The 18,593-nt window shown below is 47.3% G+C and overlaps 1 protein-coding gene and 1 long non-coding RNA gene across 2 annotated transcripts in view; both read left to right on the plus strand.

Moving 5' to 3' along the window:
- Window positions 1–200: 200 nt before the first annotated feature.
- LOC141743843 (uncharacterized) lies at window positions 201–12,301 on the plus strand. The gene is made up of 5 exons (XR_012587219.1): window positions 201–884; window positions 7,044–7,207; window positions 8,216–8,346; window positions 9,099–9,279; window positions 11,700–12,301. It is a non-coding gene; the product is annotated as an uncharacterized LOC141743843 (long non-coding RNA).
- A 3,305-nt stretch (window positions 12,302–15,606) lies between these two features.
- Window positions 15,607–18,593, plus strand: part of TMEM131L (transmembrane 131 like) — an 89,138-nt gene continuing 86,151 nt past the window's right edge. The window contains exon 1 of the mRNA XM_074589708.1: window positions 15,607–15,625. The gene's annotated coding sequence lies outside the window, so the exon portion shown is untranslated. The remainder of the gene's footprint in view (window positions 15,626–18,593) is intronic.

The following is an 18,593-nucleotide window of genomic DNA, read 5'->3' on the forward strand; positions in this document are numbered from 1 at the left end:
ATTACATTTTCTGTCATTTCACTCCTCCTTTTCCCTCCCAGTGTTCTTAAATTTTGCAGCGGATTTCAGCTAAATTTAGTCTGAGGGCCTGCGGTGTGAGCTCACAATGTATCTGTTCTGCTTGGCTGGCTGCCTGATAAATACGGGCTTTTCCTTTCCCACCTGCCAGCTCAGGGACTCGAGAAGGGGTAGCGCATGCTGGGGCCGGGGGGGGAGGAAGGAAAAATGTCAAAGATGGCTGTAAAAGATCTGGAAGCATTTGGTGCCTGCTGGTGGTGGAGTTCACGTGAGAGTCTGGCAGCGTTGCTGGGGATAAGGTGGGATGGTGTGTGCATCATTTCAGTGGGAAGGAACGAGCATCTAGGAAACTGGTCTCTTCGCAGCCTGACTTCGTTACTTCTGCTCATGGAGCTGTGATTTTTAGTCTGGGGGTTTGTGGCACTGTAAATTTACACAAGGCTTTACTGAGACAGCAATTATGTATCTTGCCCATGCCAGAGAATCAGCACTCCCCAGAAGTACATGTCTGGTGGCTTCAACAGCTGGAGTCCTTGGCTGGTCCTCAGTGTCACACAGGTGGCTGGATTCCTCCGTGTGCAGTTAGCTGCCGTCTAGATACAATGCTTGTGTAAGCGCTCCTGTGCTTGAGGGACCTGCCTCCACCACAGCGACAGCCTTTCTCTTCAGCTTCCTTTTCTCCTTGTTCCTTTTGCGTTTTCTCTTCCATCCCTCCACTGTCGTTTCCCTTTCAGCTCTGCTTACAGAGACTACGTAGGCTGAGCGAGCAACGCGCTGCAGTCCGTACAGATGGCTGCCCGTCTTACTCCTCCTCTCGCTGACAGGCCTGTCAGCGCACACCTTCCAGAGCACGGGCCTATCGGAAGGTAAGCATCTATACATTAGACTTGCCTCTTTGAACTGCATGTGCAGAAGGTTGCGGGTCAAGAAGACTAAAGGGCAAAAAACTCTATGGGCGCTACCACAAGCACCACTGAACATTTCAGGCTCACCTCGGAATCTGTGTAATGCCCCACAAATGAATGAACAGTTTTTATATTATGGATAGTTTGGTCATTGGTCATTAATTCACCTAACCTAGTCAGAAAAATTATCCTTCGGGGAAAAAAAACAACCACCAACTGGTGAAGTATTTATAAAGAGCAGCTTTCAAAGCAAAACCTGCTGGGCAATTTTCTGTTTCCAGTTGTTTGATGATATTCTGAGATTTGAAGATACTCTGAGAAACGAAGCCTTTCCACGTGAAAGACTTCATCTAAAAAACTAGTGCGTCCTTTTGTTTCAAGAAGTCTTTACTGGTCTGTTGGCAACCTGCTGTAAAGTAAATCCTGTAACAGTCTGAGGGGTACCCTTTTTCAGGTCAGGTGATGAACTGTGCTGCTGCTGAACCCCAAAAGAAAAAGCTGTTAAAATTACGGCTCCTAGAGAAAGCCAGTGGAGGAAGAAGTTGTGTTTGAAGTGATGATGCCGTGTCTTACAGGGTTCCACCTCTCTCCCTGGCTGCCTTTGTTCGTGTCACCTGCCTTTAGGCTGCACGTTGGTGGCATTTTGAGATCAAATTGTTATGTTGAGGTGCAAAAGCTGGTTTTTTCTCATTTCTGCAGTCTACAGTGGGAAAAATTACATTTTTTCCCCTTCCCCTTTCTGTTTGTTTGGGTTTTTTTGTTTTTTTTTTTTTTTTTAAAGGCCAGGGGGGAAGTACAGGCGAAAAAAATCAATCACATCGTATTTTCTTTTCATTACTAGCCATTGAAAATAACGCATCTGTCTGATCCTAGCATTCTAGAGGATCTTTGAAGGAAGATAAAAGTCAGATTTTCATATCTTGTTCACAGTTTCTCAGAAAAATTAATTGCCTATTGAGTCACATTTATATTTTTTCCCCTTGTTATGCTGCACTTGGTCAAAGACATACTCCCAGCGGCAGAAATGTTTTTTGATTAATTTTTTGCATGGACATCAATTAATCATCATAATAAACTATATTCCTCTCTGGGCTTTCTGTCCTCCTAGAATATATTCTAGGGGATATGCTTTTAACTATATTTTTAAAAGCCAGGCAATTTCTGAGATCAGTGATTAAAAAAAACAAAAGTCAAGGCTCTGTAGCAGACCTGTTTGTTATTACATGGTCATTAATATTGTATCTGTTTGAGAAGGATAGGTAAGAAATAACACCAAAGAGAGTTATACCAAGAGCTCCAAAACACCACTCTCTGTATCATCTGGTGAAAGGCGAGAAGCTTTATTTTTTCTTTTTCAGTATGCACTGATTTCAGTTAGGTATTTCTCATTAGCATCCTCAAGTATTAAATTTTAAAAAAGGAAAAAAAAAAAGGAAAAAAAGCTTGGATTATATGTTCTGGTTTTGTTGTAACTACTGTCAAAGGTTCAGTGAGTGAGTAATTTTTTTTTTTAACAGTTATTTTGAGCAAACCACCGTCAAATCCATCTTTGGAGTCCATTAACTTTTTCTGGTCCTTTCAATTAAAGGTGTTATAGAAGTCCTGGCTTACTGTTCTGTCCTTAGATTGGAGGTGGTAAAAATGAAAATAGTTGAAATAATTCAAAATCAAAACTTCAATTTAAAATGTTTTGTTCAAAATTGGTTATCACATCTTTGAAGCTGTCTTTTTTTTTTTTTTTTTTTACCAGGAAAATAAAAAAGAAAAAAGTCTAGGAGCCCTTTCCATATCATTAAATGTCTAATTCATTAGAAGATTGTACAAACCTAGGAAAACCATGCATGTCTGAGTAGTACATACATCTTCGCTTTTTTGAGTAGGCATGATATAAAATCTGCATTTTAGGGTTGAGTATTTTTATTCTTCTTATTCTTTCTTCAATGGTTATGCTAGTTACCGACACAGAGTGCGTTATCTGTTAAGTGCCCTTTACTAACATGCAAATTTGGCTGTTAACATGATAGGAACTTGGGAAATTAAAAAGGGGAATTTAATTTCAAATTTTTGGTTCTTTTTAGACTTTTGCCTTGTCAGTCTTGAGCCAACAGAGTGGGAATTTTCTGACTCTGCTTTGGACCAACTTCCCAAATTAGAAAATTATAAATGAAAAGCATTGATTCCCGACTTGCTATGCAAATATTTCCTATACCAAACCCCAGCTGCATCATCCAGCTTTTGATGGGGAGCAGATAGAAAACAATAGCAAAAGGTTTTTGTAAAGTTTTTTACCTTTCTATGGTTACTATTATTGGTTAACATGCCTCCATCTTGAATTAAGGCCAAAGGAAGGAGAATTCACTGCTTAAAAAGCACTGACAAGATCTACACTTAGATCTATGATAGCAGTTCCCCTCTCAGCTCTTGTAGACAACTTTTTTTGGCGATAGTAACCCTAACAAACACTTATCTTGGTAAGTGAGTGGTGAATACTTGTACTCTGATGCAAGTGCTTTTGCGTCATAAACTAGTACACAATGGCATAAGCAACCATTTACAATTAAATTAAAAATTTCAGAGGACTAAGCTTGCAGGTGTGCTATGGAGTTACTGAAAGAAACCATTTGATATCAAGCTCTCTACTTGACAATATAATTTTTTCAAGATAGCACATTTCAGAGGCTTTAGTTTCATTCACCAAGCCAATGCTAATGGAACGGTTCCGTCACCTCTTTGTATGAACCATGGCAATGATGGTGGGACACACGGTTTCAGCTTTTACTAAAACGAAAGAAGTTTTGCCAAGAAGCCAGTAAAGGAAGAACCTTCTGAGCAGCACCAGTCTACTTGAAAAAGAAACATTTCTGCAGCATGTGCCTCTACAGACTTGCTTGCTGAGTACTTCAAAAAGCATCCAGATCTGATTGAGTTAATTTTCTCATCCATTTCTGCGCTCACATCCTGCAAAAGCCCAGGGTTTGCCTCTTGTCTTTGCTCCACCTGACAGGTGTCATCTTATCTTGGCTTTTAGCCGTTAGAGGCTGGCCCCGGGAGTTCGGGCCGTGAGGTTCTCCTTCCAGCGCTGCAGGTGGCTGCGAGGGGAGATACTGCTCCTCGGTTACTGGTGGGCAGGGAACGGCCTCGTATCTGTCTGGAAAGCTGAAAAGCACTTGATAGCCTTGCGTGAAGAATTTTGTGGCAGTGCTAGTAGAGCATTATTGCCTTTAGTTTAAAGCTCGTATCCACGTATTCTTTCTCTTTGAAGTCTGGAATAGAGACAATGCCCATGTTCAGCCTCCTGTCCTTCAGCCTTCAAAGTTCTAGGAGAAGCAATAAAAATGGAAAGCAAATACAAAACAGAGCAGAGACTGCAGATGAGGGGAAGAAAAAAAACCTCATGAGTTCTACTCTGAAGTCAACATTTTAACATTATGTGTGCAAGACAGACCCTAGAAATGTCTTCTCTTATCTCTACCTCAAGCTTGAATCCCAGATCAATGTAAACCAGACTTTTTTTCTTCACAGAGGATGAATATTATCACTTGCAGCCTCACATGGCTACTCCCAAGATGGGAAACCTGGGGGCAATATATACAAGTAGCTTTTATTAGCTTGCATTTCCATTTAACGGGAAAGAAAATTTTAGGTGCCAGTGACTTCACACTTGCAAAAAACATTATTATGGTGGCTTTTTATCCCTCGCTGCAGAGGGACGCGCTCTCATTGTGAATACAATGTACAAGGTAGTATCTCCTCCTCCTTCCTTAGGACTTGAGCTACCCTGGCAGAAATTAACCCCTTCGCTGTAAAAAGCAGACTCAGGAGGTGATGGGCCCTTCCAAAAGGTCACAGCTTTTCCTGTTTTTTCAGAGATCCACGGGCTGGGATAACGGGAAAACTCCTCTATGCTCAATGTAAAGGGGTGACCTGTTTCTGCTTCGGATGGAGTAAATCACAGTTTGGGGCCACGTGCTTGTTTCAGCGTATGCTAGATTTTACAGGTAATGTTAGTTGCTTTTTTCAGCGGTTTCCCCACAGCTGGTGAAGAAAATATTTGCCACCAAGGCGTGCAGTCAGCATCACAGTAGCCCTTGGGGTAGCAGGTGCTTCTCGGTTTCCCTCGTCCATGCGGCAGCCGCAGGAAGAAGTGAAATACGTGAGCGTAAAGGCACCGCGGCGAGCAGGAGTGCTGCCCTTCTCGCTTCGGTCAGTCGCGCATGCCCTCACGTTTGACGGCTGTGAGTTTTCAGTCTGCCGGGGAGAAAAAAAACCCTCCTTCATAGTTAAACTGAATGGCACAAAACAAAATGACAGGGTAATGGAATTAATGCGAGGAGAGGTGCTCACCCGCCTCTGGCTTTTGCTCGCTGAGAGACGGAGTGCCAGTTAGCCTGGCTAAAGCTGTGTCCTGGGAGAAACTTTCTTTCCAGTCCCCTGTCCGCAGCTTTGAAGGTCATAAAGGCACAGTGATACGAAGCTGTGACAGCTCCATTTAGCGTTGCCATTCCAGACCGCTTTAAAACGTGTTATTTTAGTTCTTTGGGCCATCTGATCAGGTTATCAGTCCAGTTAGGGGAATGGGATGCTGCTGGTTCACCATCCTTTAAAATAAGCTCTGTACCATAAATGCTTTCTTGTTATTCTCAAAATCAGTTTCCATGGTAACTGTGTCGCTGGAACAATCTTTTTGTCGATGAAAAGGAGGAAAATAATTTCCTTTTAAGGAATCCTCTGCTCAGCCTAGTCAAATTCCTTTTTTACTTGAACCCTACTCACCTCTAGGGAATCAGGATTCTTGCCTCCACTCACTCCACCAAGTGTGCCCTGGGTTCCACCCCCACAGTTTCCCTCTCCCACTCCTTTCTGCCTTCTGAGTTGAAATCAGTACCTATTGCTTCAGGGATAAAAATCTGGGAGGTTTGTGCTGCTGAATTCCTTGGCGTGTGGCTTCCATCTTGCCTTTTGGCTGAAGCTTCTTGAATCGCAGCCGATTTTTATCGAAACGGCATCACTTTGCTGGAGCGCTCTCTGCAGCGGGTCTGGGAGGTAGGGTAACGCAAGATGATGATGTAGGATATCATACCTCTGGCATTTCCCTCATTCCTGATGCCTTCTTACCCGTCAGCCCCAGGAGGCGTTCCAGCCGGGGCGCCTGACGCCAAGGCAGAGCCTGGTAATGTGCTGTACGCTGTGGAGCTTCTCTCGAGGAAAACTGGGGATTGCTCAGAGATTACTCATGCAAAGAGTCGCTGCGAACAAGCCTCAAACGCTACGTGTTTTGGAACATCTTGCCGCAGAAACAGCTGTCGTGTGTTGAAATGAGACGTGAGATGCAGCTTCAGCCCGCTGCGGAGAGAAGTAGCTCGCTCTGCGGCATCAAAAGGCTTTGAGACTGAAGAGGCTTTGCTGAAAAATACGCTTCTGTCAAATGCAACTTGAAGTGCCGTTCTATTGCAGCCTAGCCTCTGAAAGGGACCGGCCTGATCCTGTCTTTTCATAAGCATCACAAACAGTATTGCTAATTTTGTTTTTCTTTAAATGAATTATTTTTTCCTTAGTTGGCAGGTAAAATGGAGGTATAAGGAAAAGATCTTACTCCACAGTGCAATTTCTCCAAATGAAACTTTCCTTTAAGCACAATACATTCTCTTTTGCTCCCAGCCCCTCAGCAGGTTCTTGAGTGTTTTTCAGCATCTGCCTTGATGTTCCCCGGGGTTCTTGTGAATCTGTGTCTCTTCAGAGCTCTTCAGGAGACCAAGTTCCACTGGAATCCCTGGGAGCCTAAAAATCTGCACGAGTTAATCTCAGGTTTCTTCCCTAGGGTAGCTAGATGAACTCAAGTAAATAAGGGAGATTTTATGAGGTTTTTTTTCACTTAAGCATTCTGTTGTCAAAGACAGCAGGATTGTAAATCATCCTTTATTGCAGGAGCAGTTCAGCCTGGATCTGCAGACAGCAGGAATATGCAATCTAGATTAAAGTCATTTTGCTTACTGATGTTTTCAGAGCCCAAATACCTTGGGTAGGATCTGGGGTCTCAACAGAGACCGGCAGTAAAGCAGATTTTTTTTTCTTCTGAATAACTGTTTTTGGAATTGACAGAAGTCTCGTGTCCTTTTTCAGGTCTCCTGAGAAGGCAGGGCGATATTCTCATCAGCTTTCAATGCTTTTGAAGGATGGATGCATTACCTTCAACTACTTCAAACAGAAATTGAAACAAACCAAGTTTCAAGTTTCGTCCCTTGTTTTCTTATGTGGAATGGGAGGTCTTCCCAGCAGAGTTAGAGGTGTGTTTGCACTCTTTTTCCTTGAGAAAGTTGCATCAACTGTCCCTCTTTTCTTTTCATATGCTGGTCATGCTACATGGAATAAAAAAAATCTTTGGGATTTTTCCCAAATGGATAGAATTGAAATGCTTAGATTTGTATAAAGCAAAGAAAGATAACCTAGCCCTCTTGCTGAAGATTCATGAGTTGCCATAAAATCTAGAGGTATCTCTTCGTAGGTTAGGAGTTACAGTATGTCCATGCAAACTCTCTACCTCTGGCTGCTAGGACTATGAATCATGTGGAATATGTGATTCTGGTATTTTCATTGCTGGTTACTTGCACAAAAACATGACCTTTTAGAAATACCAGCCTGTCCTCCTTGCTGTTGCACGTCACATGAGAATATAAATATATAAATAACTTTAGAACATTTTCTCCTATGACTTTTTTTGAGTTTTCGGTTTCACATATTTTCCATTGGTAAGAGCATTACTTAATGAATGCATTTAATTGTTTTTGATCATCCATAATTGTATGGCCACAGATAAATCCAAGTAGCGAGGCACCAATTCAGAAGTTCGCATTGAGTAGTGATCTACTTCTTTATATGCTCAATTAAGAGAAAATAAAATATAATGCCAACAGGCAATACAATTCCTTTAAACAGTATTTCTAGCTTGAGTGGTAATGTGCTTTTACATCCGTATGATTTACTGTCCCTCTCTGGCTGTCTAGTCCTCTAGTTCATGCTCTTCACACATGGCAATTACCCAGTCACAAATGTATTTTCAGGCTGGAACTTTCACCCTTTTTTGCTGTGAGAAAAGCAGTTACAACCCTCCTCTTGGTGTTTTGGGGAATTATGATGGTGATAAATTGCCTCTTGAGATTCCTATACTAACAGTTTCTAGTACATCTGTTAGAGTATTATTACCATCAGTCCTACTTAACGATTCAAAGTGTTTAATCTAAACGTAAAAAAGAAAAAAAAAATCAGGTGGTAAGATTTTTTTGTTTTTATTACAGTGATGAATGCACACATACGTGCAAGACAGTAAGGCTGCTCCCGCACCTGAAGAGTTTGGAGACTGGGAACAAGGTCCCGCGGTTACTGCGTGTGCATGAAGATGGTTTTGCAGTGCCTTGGCCTGAGAGCGGTGGGTTGATAGAGCACCCCTCTATAGCACAGGGAGCGGGAAGGCAAGACACGGGCAGATGTTGGCCTTGTGGCATTTGGGCTTCTCCTCGGGTCAGAAAACGGGCTGTGGGCAGCTGAACGGTGGTGCAGGCCGCTGGAGCAGTACTGGATGATGCTTGCGGGGAGTCAAACCTACCCCACGGGATTTTATCCCCACTTTTTCCTTCCAGAACTTAGATGAACCTGATAAACTGAGCCACGGCAGGGGTGGGCAAGGAAAAGGCAGGTGGATATTCACCACCCCGCAGACCTCAGCATAAGCCTGCACCACATTCCTGGCTGTTTTGTCAATTATCTTCGATTTTAATAACTGAATGGAGCTCAAAGTTGGAACAAAACCGAGAGCGACGGGGCCCTGAACGTCCCCCAGAGCTCAGCAGCGGGTGCTCATCCTTGGCCGTGCAGGTGCCACCGACTGCCCCGCGTCCCCAGGGCAGGGCAGAGGGGCAGGCACGGTACTGGCCGGTAGGGACCCCGGCGCCTCTGGGGCCTGCAGTGGGAACACGGGCCGTGCATTGGCCGGGCAGGAATGCACGCGGCTGCGGGAGGCTGCCCCATTGCCAGGCAGAGCCTCCCTACGCCCGCCTTTCGCCTCCCTCCTCAAAAAAAAAAAAAAAACAAAACCAAAAACCACTCAAAAATAGTTTAGCTGCAGGGATGCACTATAAATTTCCTTCGTTAAAAATGAACTGGCACTTTTGTGACTTGCAGGGTCTGCAGCCCCAGCTGGGGTTCAACAGGGCATGTGTTGTTGCCTGCCTTTTTACATCTGGGAATAAGCCAGTCGCTTGTTAACAGTACCTAGCAAGTGGGAGAAGAAAAGTGGCATTAAACCCAACTCTGGCAAGGAGAAAAATCAAATGGAAAATATGCATTTTTAATATGCCACTGGGTAAGTATATAAGAGCAGAACAACATTCGTTGTAACCTGATATCCCTCAGGAATGAGGGAAAAGCTGACTGCTTGCTCCACTGAGCCAAAAAATAAGAAAACATGTAAGTGCAAGTGTGTAGTCAGCAGCATAAGGAATAATGCTTCAGAAAGCCGAGAGCAAAGCTGGAGCGTTGAATGGTAAAAGGCTACAGTTTTACATAGAAACACAACCTCTTATTTGTAACCTATTTGTATCATAGTCTTCAATATCCTAAAGAAAGTCCCGATCCTTCCGCATTTACCCAGCCACCAGATGGCTGTTTTGGCAGAATCTAAGGAAATATTGCATGTTAAGCTATCTTCTGATTTCTTGCTGGAAACTAAACAGATTTTGGATGTCAATATGTAATTCATTAGAATAACCCAAACCTATTTCCTAGGCCGGATGCATTGTTTTCAGAGGTCTGCTTGTTTAATGTACTATCAAGCCCCTTAGAGCAACACCGCAGTTGCATTTCATTTGAGCGTCACCCCGCATATACGAGAGGTTTGAAAAAGCGACCCTGCGTGGCCTTCAGGCACCCAGCGGAGTGCATTTTCGGCATGGCATGCGGAGAATTAGGCACCCAGCTCCTGTGGCTGATGGGATTGGCACGGCTCCTCATCCGGACCATGCTGGGGCTGTACCGCTGCCCGTCCAGCTGCGAGTTCCGTGCCGCTGGGAATAACTGGTGAGTGAAGGGCCACGGCCCCTGGGATGTGAGTACAGCAGATTAATGCCTGCACATCCCTGGGGAAAGGGCAGAGGTGCCGTGAGGTAAAGCCCTGCGCATCAAAAATGCCCGCCCCTAAGGAACTGAAAGTACCTGCAATTATTTGGAAGGAGGCTGTACCAGTGCCAGTGTCATTTTCAGAAGACAATGACGGCAATTACAGTTGCGGGGAATTGCAGTTGTTCTGTGAAAAGAAATGAACAAGCTTAAAATTGCTTTCTGGGAAATAAAAGAAATCTTTAGAATATCCAAATCATCTGATTTTTCTGCAACGCTTTTCTGGGTAGCATTTGAAAGTGGATTAGAAAGTAGTAAGTATCTAGGCTGATCCTTGGCTATTGGAATAAGAGAAAAAAGTTGCTCTTTTGGCTTTTCCCAGGGCAGCCTGGGCCTCCCCACTGTGCTCTGGGGTCTGCAGCATGGCAAGGGTTTCTGCAGAGATTCCTCCAGAAATCAGACCGTTGCAAGTGAGGGGGGTGACGTGGCTTCTGACCCAGGGGGAGGCATTACCTCCCCACCTTTCCTCGGCTGTAGGAGCAGGGTACCACTCGGCTGTAGGTCGGCAGCGTGGGGAGATCATGTATATTTTGTGCCCTTTGAGGAATGCTTGTTTGCAGCTGAGTACCCATGTCTTCTGCCCCTGGAAGAAGCGTCTCGTATTCATGTCACATTTGACTTCAGTGGCGGTGGAATTGGGGCCCTGGAGAGGACTTCAGTACCCTGTATCTGCAGCAATGTCATGAGATACTCAACTCTTGCCTGGGATTTTACTGCTCTGTGCAATATAGGCATCCAGAAAGGAGTGTTGTTGATGTTGTCGATTGAGCTCGGGTCCCATCATCCTTCCCATTTCCATGTCAGACAAGTTCTACTGCTCTGTCTTACCCTGCCACCCACCCTGCCGCTCCCTGCGCTGCCCAGGTGCAAGGCAGCGCCTCTCCTCATCCCCCATTAAAACCAGCCCTGACATCACTGAAATCAAATGCCAATGCTTTGGGGTAGTCAGAGCAACTTTGTAATGGCAGTCCTTCTCCTCAGGGACAGATCTATTTTCTCCCTCGTAACACCCTGGCTTTTCTTCTCTCTAAAGGACTGAGCCCCTCACTTAATGTACTGCAAGAGCAGGGTGCTGTGGAAGGGCACTCGGTCACAAACCGGTGGCTGCAGCCGCGCTGGCTGCCTGCAAAGAGGCGAGCCGAGAAGACGGGTCGTGCCCAGAGGTGATGCCTCCTCACGGCAGCTCTGTCACAGCGGGCAGCAAGCCCTGCCCCGTCTGGGGACCCTGACCCGTGCCCATCGTGATGCCCTGGCACCGTGCTGAGCAGCGGCCGGCCCCCCCGGCTTCTCCGAGGGTGTAAAAAAAGAGGTGGCCTTAAGGCTGTGGCATGAAAAATCCCTGGTACTTCACAAACCGTGCGCCTTGTGCTCTTTTTCTAGGTTAGCTAAATTCCCCCCCTCAGTTTCAGATGGAAGTGAAACTCTTTTACTTGCTGTTGAAACAAGTGAGGGGGGGATAATTTTGCATGGCAACATCTTTTTCTCAAACGGGTTATTCGATCAAGTAACTGCAACTCACAGGTTTCCAATTGCTCCCCTAACTGCCCTCTGGCCTGTACCACGAAAGAAATAAACACGTTCGGCTTTTTTTTTTTTTCTTTCTTACAGAAGAACATCTGTGACCCATTAACGTCGGTCGGATCCTGGGCTGCGAAGCCAGCTTTGGAGCCAGGCCTGAAGCACGGCTCGGGCAGATCGGTCATTCACTTCTCCAGGAGTTTGGCATTGCTGTTCTCTAGTATTTTATCAGCATGTTTATTTTTGTTATAGTAGCACTTCAGGACTTCAAAAAAGACCGACAGCAATATTTTACTGTGTGCAAGTAAGCTTTTAACAGTAGCGTTTCCAATTTGGTTGTATTTTGAAATCTTTCTTATTTTTGTGCTGTGTTTTTTCAATGTCAGCAGGGCATCTTCCTCCCTCAAATGCGTCTGCACACACGTGGAACTGCTGCATTCTTGACAGCTAAGCTTTTTTCTGACATGCTGCGGTACTAAACTGATTCTGTTGCTTTACACCTTTACCAGGCTTTAACCCTTTGGGCTAAAATTTCCCGTGCCCGTTATCTGCCTCCAACTGCTTTATTTTCCCTACTTTTAGTTGTAGCGAAAAACAGCTCCGCTGGACTGAGGTGAAGTAAAACTACATTTTACCCCTATTAAAACCTTCTACAGCTATTGAAGTTGAAAATTAAACTGCATGGTAACGCTGCCGTGGCTCACGCTGTCTCCTTTTCCACTCCATTGAGCTTTGCCTGCAGCCGCGCCCCGATGAAATACCGTGGTTTTACGAACGAGATGCAGCCGGCGAGACACGACGCGGCTCTCCAAGTGCTGCCTTGGCACCGAGCTGCGCCCGGCTTTTATTGACAGTATTTGTCATCCCGTGGAATCGTTTTTACAGTTTTATTTCTAAACCCACTCAGGCCCGATGGCTTTTCACAAGGCTGGTATTTATTACGCCCGTTTGCTACGGGCCGTCCTTTCGGCCTGCTTATGGGCATCGCATAGCTGACTTGCGCTAATTTATATGGATCATTCCTATTTTTGCGCGGGCCTCCCTCTCCTTGTCCTTCTTGCTGGTGGCCAAGGTGGCCAAGAGGGTGCTGCCCATGGCCGGGCACCGGGGTCTCACCGGGGAACTCCTAGGAGGCAGGAGCAAGGACTTGGTGCCGCTGCAGCCCCAGGATACGGATGACCTTCACAGCCCGAGTGAGGTGCCATGGGTAGGGTGGACACTTTTGGGCCTCAAGGGCATATTTTTCCTCTCTCCGTGAGATGTTATCGGTGCAGTTTATCACCGTGGTTATACAAATGACATGTCCTTGCCTAGAAATGGTGAGAGGCATGGCTGCGCGTTGAAAAAAGTACCTTTTGGGAAAGCACAGCTTTACTGACGGTTTTGCAGCTATTTCCCTTGGCTCACAGATAGCGTAGTTCTGTGTTAAATGGTGCCTTTCGCTCAGTCCAGGGATGCGCAAACCACTTGCACCAGCTCGGCGCTGCAGGACGAGGAGCCACGGACATCTCCTCGTGGCACGGCTGCTGCGTCGACGCTTGTTTTTATTGTGAGCGCTCCGGGGGTTGTTTTCTTTTATTCATAACAGCTTAGAAATGCACATAGCAATGGCTTAGAAACCGTTCCGGAGCAAGAGAATAAATATGCATGGGTACGAATCTCAAGGGCAGGAAAAAACCCGAAGGATGGTTTTCTTCCCCGTGGTACAGACGTGACCCTCAGTGACAGAAACTCTGCGCGTGCCCCAGATTTCCTGCTCGCCCCCTCTTTCGTGCCTCGGCACCGCTGGGCTCTGGGAGCAGCGTGTCATGTTTTCTACATGATGCCATCACTTCAAACCGCGCAGTGAACTCATGGGTTTAGGGAGTCCAGCGTCATTGTCTCTGAAGCTTTCAAAGCTTCGCTTTAGTTTTAAATGCCTCTTTAAGCACAGACAATGCTCCAACAGGCTTGCTGAAACTAAATGAAGCTTATAAAGCTTTGAACGCTATTGTAACATGGTGGGTCCCGCAGGAGACTGCAAAATCCTGCTGTGTGCAAGGATCCACCACGCTTTCAAGTGGATGCACTGTATGTGCGGAAAAATGTAGGCAGAGCAGGGCAAGGAAAGGACAGAGCGTGTCAGCATATTTTTTGAATTACCTAGCATTTGATTGGTACCGCAACGGTAACATTGCTTTTTAAAATAAAAACGTTTACCGTCCTTTCTTCTTTAGTACAGAGAAGGTTTTGGTATAGAGCTAGATATATCTCTCCGTACTGTTTCTTATTTGACATTCCAGAGCAAGTGGCTCTTCTTTAACAGATCCCTCTAACCATATTATTTTTTTCTCAGTCAGTCACAAGCCGCATTATTAAAATAACTTAATATTGCCCTACATTCATCAAGTCTTCTATGTGATCATACAGACGCTTGTTTTACTGTGCAGATTTTTTCGATGAAAAAGGCATGCGGAGAGGGAAAAAGAAAAAAAAGTAGGCCAGGTGAGCACCCTGTTTTTCTGGCTGTGTTTAATCATAGCCTAGAAAGTCAAAGCGAGCTGGCAAAAATTGTGCTTAGAAACAAGAGCGCGATGTTTGTCATCCACGGTAATGAGTACGGTGTCATTAACGGCTTATTGGGGCAGTGCCGCGCTGCCTCTTTGCTTTCCCGTCCTCAGACAGGCAATGGATGGGCTGCTGACCCAGATCAGGCACGTAAGACGAGAGCGATTCCTCCCCGACGAGCCCCAGCAGTGACAACTGGTCATTAATTGTAAAAATTCTGCCAGCGTGAGGTTTTAGAAACAATTTGTACTTCTTTAATTATGCTGCCAGGGCAGGCTTTGTCCCGGGCACTCTTATCAGACTGAATTAGTCTTTAAAAGAATTGGGCTCAGCCCAGCTCGGGCTGCGCTCACCGGCTTCGCTAAAAATCTTCGCTGGGGGTGCAGGGATGGGGGGAGTGCACGGCGGTAACTGTCACCAGAAGGAAGAGAGAAACTCTTGTTCCCGTATTGTTTTATTATTCTAATGATGCGGAGGCGCCCCGACGGAGATCGTGGCCCCGCTCTGCCGGGAGTTACACAAACAGGGAGATGGCAGGAGCGTCTCTGCTCCCAGAAAGCTGGCTGGCTAACACAGCTAGCTGGGCCAGCGCCGGGGAGAAAAGGGAAGGCTGCTTATCTTCAGCTGTCACACGGGGAACCGAGCACAGAAATTTATGGCTGTGCCCTGCCAGGTCCTCTTTTTCTACTTTTTTTTTTTTCCCCACCCTCCCTGTGCACTCACCCGTGAGCTGGGCTTTGGGGGAGCACGTGGCCCTACGGCTGAGGTTGGTGGGACTCAGCGTTCCTTGGGTGGGACCGAGCCCCCAGGGATTTGTCTTGTTGCCTGGCAGCGGGCGTTTGGGGAAAGGCCGCCCCTTTGATGAAGAATGAGCCAGCTGGGTGAGGAGATGACCCGAGCGAAGGCGTTATCCCCCCTGAATCTCTCTTTGGGATTTGTAGCCTTATCGGGGGGGACTGGCCATCGCTGCACTTGCCGATAGGGCTGGCCCCAGGCGTGCAGGGCGGGTGTGGGGATGTACAGCCGTGGGACGATAAAGCGGAGCCCAGCAAGGGAGGGAGGCTGCTGGGGAGGGCGAGAAGAGGCCCTGGGCTCAGCCGGAGACCACTGCAGACCCCAGGACGGGCATATTTCAGCCCCTGCCAATGGGGCATATCACTGCCGATCGATTTCCCAGCTGGGGATGGCAAGGCGAAGATAATACTCCAAAGCGGGCCACTTCCCTGGGGCCTTGGTTTTTTTTTTAATATGTCACCTTCAGTACGTACCATCTCTCAAACTGTACCTAATGGAAACCCTTAAATAGATGACCAGTATACTTACGTTGAGCATTAACTGCATATGGTGCAATATGTGGATGCAAATGAAAAGATTGCGTACTTTGACCAGAAAGGCTTCTCCTGGGCTCAGTTTCCCCAGAAATTAATTTTGCCTAGTATTCCCATAAAGCGTCACGTCTTTCTTGAAAGGTAAGTAGCTATTCCCATGCCGAAAGTAATGGGGATTTGTAATGGCATTTAGGGCTGGATTAATTGCTGTGTGCTTTACGATTTACAGAAGTTTACAGCAGTATCTCCACATTGCTGTAGGTAAAACTCAGCTCCTTTTCCTTGTAGTTCAAGGGCAAGGGAAACAGTAAAAATAAATATTTCAGCAGCACATCCTACTACTGAAAAACAAGTCAAAGATCCTAAAGTATGCCAGCTCAGGGATTTGTTTCATATGAACAGTAAGTACGTGTATAGCCTCAAAAAAGCTTCCCTAGCTAGAAAACAGCATCATTAATAGGTCTGTGAGCTCTGGAAGAGCACTGTCATGTCTGCAGGTGGCTGGGGGAGCTGCACGGGCCCGTCCATGCTGGGTTCAGGTGGTGGGACCATCCGCTCCCGGCACGTCGCCCAACAAGTTCCTCATCCCGATGTTTTAGCGGTTGTTTGATTTTCCAGGGTGAGCAGGGTGAATCTATTGGCTCTGGATTAGTCACTAATTTCTGGGGAAGGGAGGAGTACCACGGTGGCCCGTCAAAGAGGACCAGCAGGGACACGTCGGGAGCCTTTCTTCCCCTCCCTGCATCGTCCTGTGCACTGAGCTCCTTCTTGCTGACGGGTCTGCAGCGAGGCTGGAGGAGCCAGCCTGCTCTAAATAAAACCAAGCTGCGGCAGTGAGAAGGCGGTGAATGTAGGTCGGATGCAGTTGGGAAACTGTCGGTGGCGGCGGTGCCAACGTGTGTGTATCTGGGAGGTGAGGGATGCGGGGTGAGGGATGCCCAGGCTGCCCAAAGGCGATGCGAGCAGGGAGCGGGGTTGCCTGTCACAGGCCTGCTGGCTGCAGGCAGGGCCGGGGGGGTGAGGAGGAGCAGCGCAGCCCCCACACATTGCGGGGGGAGGCGAACCCTCCCCGGGGGAGCGTGGGCCAGCACCCACCGAGTGCAACCGAGAGAAGATGGAGCGTCTGAAACCAGTGTGGCAATGGTTGCTGCGGGACAGAGGGGACTCAGGTCCCCTCCTGTGCAACTGAGGCCAGGTGTGTCAGCCTGGAGGAACCCAAATATCCATTTTCTTATGATTGCAGAAGTCACTTAGAGCCTTATCTGGGAGGAAAAGCTTCCCCCTCCGCTCCCCTTCTGCTCTGCCCACCTGGCATCATGCCTGCCCTGTCTTGCCCTGCGCCCTCTACAGTGGGCGGCCGCTCTGGAGGCTGTCCCAGGGCTGGCCCAGGAGCATCTCAGTGTATTTAGCGGGAGGCATATTTCATTTCGCCTCACACACAAAGAACAGTCCCAGGCATATTTTGCTGGTAAAGGGATGCACAGAGTCACTGGAGTGGGAATTAGGTTGCCTGCTCCCATCTGACGGATGTTACGCAACATGCATCTCCCCGTCCCATCGCAACATCTGCATCGTGGCCCTGATTTCCTCCCGATCTCGCCTGTCACATCTGAAAAAGCCAAGGCTGCGGACATGCCCCTTGCTTTTCGTGGCGGAAGCAACTCCCAGGGGAGCCCGGTCCCAGCCTGGGCTGCGGCTCAGGCCACCTCTCTGGCCCAATGTTTTAAAACCCGTTCAGCTAAACCAGTCTCAAGACCGCCTAGGAGGGGTTTCCTCTCAACACCGACCTACTGCCAGCCAGACTCCTTGCTGCAGACATTAAAAATGCAGTCGACTTTCAGACTCAGACAGGCAAAGTCACCAGCTTGGGCTGACATTGGTTTTTAAAAAGCCAATGATTTAAAATAATGTCAGTCTCCGGCTCTAACTTGTATTGCAACTGGGACCAGTTGCAAAAGCGGTGGGGACGGTACCCTACTGAACGTGCACAGGATGTTCGTGGTGCCATGCAGCCGCTGGATGGGGTGGTTCTATATTTTACACCATTGTAACGCTCTTTCTCTCTAGAGCATCTATTCAAGCCCCTGTCCAAGTGCCTGCTGGCAGAGACGCATCCAACCGTTCCCAGAGTAAAAGGTACCGTTTCCCTGTGAGCCCCGGGTTGCTCCGGAGCACAGGCAGAGGGGTGCCTTGGGATGCGTCCACACAGCCGGGGCGGGAATTCCTCTGCCTGCGTGTGGGGAAGTGTGGGCAACCCCATTACAGGCGCAGAGGGACAAGGTGGGAAACAAAAGACCCGTCCAACAGGCAGAGAGTGGGAAAAAGGGAGGAAGAGAAGAAAGGAGGCAGAGGGATGCAGGCAGGAGCCCAGCCAGCGGTGGCGTACATCGGCCCTTGCACAACACGGGTGAATGTCGGAGCCTTCTCCTTCAAGGAGGGGGTCAGCGTTGCTTTTGCCACCAGCAGGGACGTGCTCCCTGCACACAGACCACCCTGGCCCTTGCTGCCCCCAAACTGCTGGGAAAAGCTTTTAAGACCGCTGTGCAGAGAGGGCACGGGGTGGCTGTCCCCCTGCCGCCAGGGACCGAGGCCTCCAATGGCCTCATGCGTTGTCTCAGTCCAGGGCTGAAAATGGGTTCTGTCATTTGTTTGGTTTTATTTACGAGCCTTTGGCAAGTAAGCACCATATTTCCATTGTTTACGTGAGTTACTATGTGCGAGCGGTAAGGAGAGAACCAGATGCAATTTCGGGGTTGTGCAAACGTCGTTAGCGGAGTACTTGCTTTCCTTTTTTTTTCCTCAAGGTTTGCAGAACTAGTTTAACAACTGCTTGTTTTTTCTGTCGTTAAAGCATTTGAGGGTTTATTTTTTGAGCAAAAGGGACAAAATGCAATTAGAAGGGCAGGAGGCATATGCTAAAGCTGCATGGCCGGTGTACGCTACTGCTGGGCTCTGTGCTACCCTTCTGTTTTATAAACGCCGTAATTACCGGGGAGACCCACCAGGCCCCACAACATATACTTTAAACCCAAAAGGGATCAGAACAGAAGCAGGAACCCCCTGGGACCCAGAGCAGATGGGGAGCACCGCGGCAAATAAGCCCGTTTCT

The sequence above is a fragment of the Larus michahellis genome, chromosome 5 (genome assembly GCF_964199755.1).
Source record: "Larus michahellis chromosome 5, bLarMic1.1, whole genome shotgun sequence".
Lineage (NCBI taxonomy): Eukaryota > Metazoa > Chordata > Aves > Charadriiformes > Laridae > Larus > Larus michahellis.